Source organism: Rhyacophila brunnea, unplaced genomic scaffold (genome assembly GCF_057557595.1).
Source record: "Rhyacophila brunnea isolate RB1 unplaced genomic scaffold, BYU_Rbru_1.0 scaffold_93, whole genome shotgun sequence".
Lineage (NCBI taxonomy): Eukaryota > Metazoa > Arthropoda > Insecta > Trichoptera > Rhyacophilidae > Rhyacophila > Rhyacophila brunnea.
In genome coordinates this window covers 120,525-126,712 of record NW_028233365.1, presented here as the reverse complement: position 1 = coordinate 126,712, position 6,188 = coordinate 120,525, and positions in this window count along the sequence as shown.

The window sequence follows — 6,188 nt, the reverse complement described above, 5'->3', positions numbered from 1 at the left end:
AAATATGAATAAAAAAAGAGGAATGTAATTGAAGTTCTAGATATTATGGAAATATAAAATTAAATCCATCAAACCATCTGATATAAGCCAAAATAATTTCACGAAAAGGTTTTAATATAAAAGAACAGAAGCTTAACCTGTTTAAATTAAAGAAAAATCACCTATTTTATTTTTTCCATCCATAGCCTTTGAAGTGGATAATCTTGATTCTATCTTTACCATTCCTACTCATATGCGAAAAACAGAGGTGAATGATACAATTAAAAAGTATGTTCATAATTATTTCTGCAATAATATTCACTACGAAAATATATTATGATATAAAATAAAAATAAAACCATTAGATGTGTATTTTTTTGATAATTGATTTTTCTATTTTTTTTATACAGTAGTTTTACCTCGTTAATATTTTTTTCTGTTCCAATCAAGCAATGTCTGATAGTTTATATAACGAATTCATCCAAATTAATTTAGGCATTTTACAATAATTTAAAATTAGAATGGGTTAGTTTATCTTATTGCATTCTAGTCTTTTTCAACAAGGCAATAATTTAAGATGACTCACATGTAAACCATATTTTTATTTCTAATACTTAAATTTTCTTCACAATCATCCTTTATAAATCATCTTTATAAAGCCTATAAATTCATGTGTATCTTGAACCCTATTGTTTATGGCTATGTATCAGATTCGGTTTATTATAATGAGAAACAATAATATAAATATATGAATTTAATAATTATATATAAATTTCAAATCAATCATCGGCCATTGAAAATATCATCAAGAAATTACAATGTAAATATTAATACGATAAAAAAATTAATTATTATATTTCAATGATTAAAAATCAAATATTGTGATTAAAAAGATCATAAATAAAATATCCAAACTATAAATTTATATTTGTAATTCAAAACTAAAATATATTGAGGCTTAATGCACTTTTTAAAAATCTATCAATCAAAATATATTTATAATTATACAAAATTCTACCATGTTCAATATGAAGAACATATTTATATACATTTAGAATTTTTTAAATTTATTGCTTGTAAAAAAATAAGAAATAAAATACCTATATTGGGCCATAAACTCAGTATATCACAAAAAATTCGCTTAATAAAGTATTTATATCAAAGTTTGCTTTTATAATGTTACACTTTCTCGAGAGATTCGTAAGAAGCTATTACAAATGTGAAAAGCACGTATCTGTTTATGATAATATTATAATGCATTATCAAATCGCCTATTTAAAGGCTCTGAAGTTATGTATTTTATCAATAATAAATCATCATATGAACTGCTTTCAGAGCATTCCCAGTCAAACTGAAACAAAAAAGATTTTTTTTTGTAAAAATAAACGCATAATTTTTTTGAAAATTTACTAAATTTCTTGATTTATAAAAATTTGTATCAATTCAGATTTTATTATAGCAAATTTTTTTTTTGCTACATTTAAATGCTAAGTAAGATTTCTGGTACTAGCATCTATTTCATCTGACATAATATCTTTCTTTGATTTTAAAAATCATAACATTATTTCTTAGGTACCTAATCTCCTTTTATACTGGTATTAAGTCCTTTCATTCACATATAAAGACTATAAATGTAAAATATGTTATATTACACCCTATTTTTATTCACTCTAGCGATTCAAACTTAACGCATTAAACTTTAGTTGATTGATGTTTTATAAAACAAATATCTTATTTTTATAATGGATTTATCAATATTTTTCTAATATTGCAAATTACATAAATAAATCATTTCAGATACTTCTAATTCTAAAATTTATGATTTAATTGGTATAAGATTTATTTTTCTATGGAACCTGTTTGGTTAAAATATAAATATATTTAATTTTATTTTTAAGGTTTTAATAATTATTTGACTATAAAAATGTCATTATATATTATTACATTGAATTTTTTTTAGCTTCAATATGCCTATTTTTCTTAAATTTACACTATTGTTTATTTTTTGATGTCGATAAAAAATTATTTGAAATAAAATGAACTTTCTAAGTTCATTTCGAACCCTTGAAACTGCCCGTATTAGTTAGAGTAATTGGCTTATAGGTATTGGTATTGAAATGCACGAAACCGATATCTTTCTAGTTATTTATAGTAGAAAACATTGAAGCATACTATAAAGCATGCATTTATCATACATAAATTAGTAATTAAATTGGTAAAAGATTTTTTTTTGAAATACTTATATTTTTATTGAAAAGAAATATGGTAGAAATTAATTTCTAAGCCACAGTTATATTAATTGATTACTTATATGTTAACAATATTTGATGCATTGAAATATGTATATCTTTAATAAATAATAAGAGTAAAAAAACAGGTGAAAAAATCTACATAAATAAAAGATTATAAACTGCTTCAGCACAAATTAATTTAAGTAATATCTTGGATTAACCTTGCTAAGTTACACGAACACACAACATGGCTCTATTAAAAACATAAACAATCTACAGGAATTACAGCTCTTATGAAGACCAATCAATGCAAGAGGTTCAAGGCTCTATCTCAAAACTTTCTTAAGAACGTCGATATTTGGTTAGAAACATTTTATAAAACAACATACTAATTTTAAAATGAGATATATGGATTTCCTGGCGTAAATCCACACAATATAATGTTATAAAGAACAATGAAGGAAAAGAAAGAAATTGTGAAAATTTAAAGAAATATAAACAAATATACGGAAAAAAAACATAGATGGGAACATAATTTTTAAGCCTTAAAAACGTGCATAACCCTAGAATAAAGTAAATAAATATTCTAGAAAAGATTAGTAGAGATAATGAGAAAGAAAAAAATGGAATTTTTAAGAAGTATATAAATAATTTACTGTGAGGTAAAACTGAATTATTAGATTGTTTAAGCCTTGCAGTTAGTGCTCATATTACCATGAACCCCGAAAAGCATGTTCGATATGGCAAGATACTGCTACCAGTTCTATGCGCTGTTCAGAATTAATAGCAAAACAATGATTTATATACAAAATACAGCAAAAATATGCAGAAAAGAATAAAAAATACAAAACAGAGAAAATTCTTGATTTAACTCATGAGACTACATAAAAAGAAATTTGGTTAAAAAAATTGTGGCTAAAGTAATAAATAAAATAGCGAATCACTCTAATATTATGAAGCAAATAAGGCATTAAGGCAATAAAAAAAATCAAAAAATCAAATATACCGTTCGAAGTCAATATGAAACATTCCTAAATACCTAATGGAGACAGTAAAACCTGATGAAAAATTTTAGCAGAGTTTTGGTTAAAAATTTGGACAAAAAATCCTAAAAAAATGCAACTTCGAGAAATACCTTCGCATTTACGCTCGAGAGAATATCGATGTCGCCAGATTTTTTCCGAGACCAAATTACACTATATTTTTAAATTTCTATCAAACTGTTAATCTGCTCGATGTGATGAAAAATAACCATCATTCCCACCCATTATAAGAGATAATATGAGAAATATCTGGAAAATAAAGTTTAAAAGATATTTTTTTATTAAGTCATGACATGCTTGATACCATTATCAAAAATTATCTTGATTGATCGTAATTCAGACGCGTAAAATATATTCCAAAACATAAAATACTAAAAATCAAGGCTTTAAAAATGTCAATCTAAAAGCGAAGTGGAAAATATAAAATTACTATCTTTAAGTCAGCATATAATAGTCTGAAGAGTGCAAAAAGCAATAAACGAACGATGATTAACGTTGCTATTGACACTGAATACAATAACAAATATTTTGTTACATGATTTAGTCTTATATTATCAATCTACTCAACTGATCATAAATACATACACATCTAATTAATAGACTTAAACATTTCTGTATGGATGATAAAATTTGTAAATACACTCATAGATAGCAGATTTTTAATTACTAAAATGAACATGATTGAGCTTACATAGAAAATATAAAAAAAGAAATCTGGCTGGTCCAAGTTTACTATAACGAACATTTTTGGGCTGTGTATAAGAATCGATATGTCGAATATTAAACTTAATATTCCTAGCAGTGTATATCAAAGTAAAAAACATACTTTCAGCATTTTTAATCTCTTTTTATACGACGAACCTAAGAACATGTAATATTAAATCAACGCCTGGAATTAAAGATACAAGAAGCAGCACAGTTATTTGATAGAGTGTTAATATTAAAAAAAATAGAAAACTATAAATGGTACTAAAACACAGTAAAAGCAATTTTTTTCGACAGTAAAGACATATACAAGTACCTTGGAATCTAATGAAATGCAACTCAGTACGAAACCTGAAACTTTTGAATAAGTAAGAAAGAAAATACTAAAAAGAGTTGAAATCGTTTCGTAACAAAAATAAACTTTAAAAACGATATCAAGTCTATGCATGAACATTAGATATCGCCAATCTATTATCATATTGATTACTATAGTTCAACCAGGCGATCATAAAAAGTTAGACAAAACATAAGTTTTATAACAAAAAAAACATCATACACCAACAAATATCACATAAGGTATATTTTATTTGAAAGAAATAGACTTGTGTGTGAATATAAAAACATTAAGTTAAAGTTAGAAAGAATACAGCCGCTGATGAAAATTTATAAAATAGATTTATTAAAATCACCTATAAAAGCTGACATATTAAAAATGTAGAATATAAAATCTACACAATTGATATCTATAAATAAATATAACTGGCCACGAAGGAACTTATAAGCTACCCTTTACTGGCTCTAAAAACAAAGAAATAATACGTGAAACATTAAATGTAAAACAAAGTCAAAAACCTTTAAAATGTAATATAATACAGGCTGTATATTATATTTTCCCAAAAAGCTATAAAATGTAAAAATAGAACCGTAAATAGAAGCCTGTATTTGCTTCTTACAGAAATATAATATATTTTTTGGGGATAAATTATAATGCACTCACTATAAAGAATATGTAAAACTTTTGATTACAAAGCGGTCAATCTAAAAAATACTGGATATAGAATGTACAAGAATGCACAACGAGACAGCAAGAGGCCATTAATTCATGCTAGCAAGAAAATAGGTAACAATAAAAAAAAATTAATCGATTCCGCAGACACCTAGAAAAAGAGATTTCCAAAAATCAATATGCAGAGATAAAAAATCATGAAATCAATATAAACATAAAACTTCACAGTGACGAACCTGATTTATTTGTATATGGCGTTAATAAATAGAGCGTTCTCATGATGTATTATCCTCTGGCCAGTCTTGATGATAAAAACATTTATAAAATATAGAAAATCAAGAAAATATAAATAGCTAGCATCTATATCATTATTAATCTATAAGTGTAATACAAATATCTTATGATATGTCTTTACATAGAATGGAGTTATAAACAATATATTACAAAAAAACTTGTATCACATACAAATTATGCCATAAATTCAGACTATGTTCCTTAGGGGTACGCTTAGCATATAGGTCTTAAAAATGAAGAGGCATCGAAGAGGATGCAAGTGAAGAGAATATAGTGAGGTTTAGATATCTATATAAACGGAAATCAAATACTTTTTGTTTGAAGAGAAAAAATAAATGTAAATCTTAAAATTAACCTAAATAATAACAAAAGATATTGATAATACCGAACGGGCTACCCCATATAGAAACAAACCCAATATATAAAAATAGCTATGATTATTTGCACTTAATTAAATAATGTCTTTTTAGTGCCACAAATAACTGTATGTTTAAACTTTTGGTAGCATAAAAGTGTTTGCTGTATCTCTTGCGTCTAGGCGAAATAATTACCAATTTAATACTTTATTAATGGTCATGCTTGTGGCGAATTCGATCAATATATCTTTCAATTTTTAAAACTTATATCCAATATTTACACCGTTCAACCGTCTCAGTCTACTAAAATAAACCCATGAATAGCAACTTTATTAAATTCGATGTAAGTTAAGTTTTTATTGTATTGAATTTGTTTATTTTCATGTCTTTTAGTATTTAAATATAAATATTATGGATTTCTATTTCCATTGCATCAATAAAAACTTATTTTTATTTTGTACCATTAAAAAAATCTCGTTGTTTTCTGCTTTCCATTTTGTAATAAGATTATTCCTTATCTAATAACATCTTCATCTTAATATTAAACAAAAAATTATATTTATTTTTAATAATT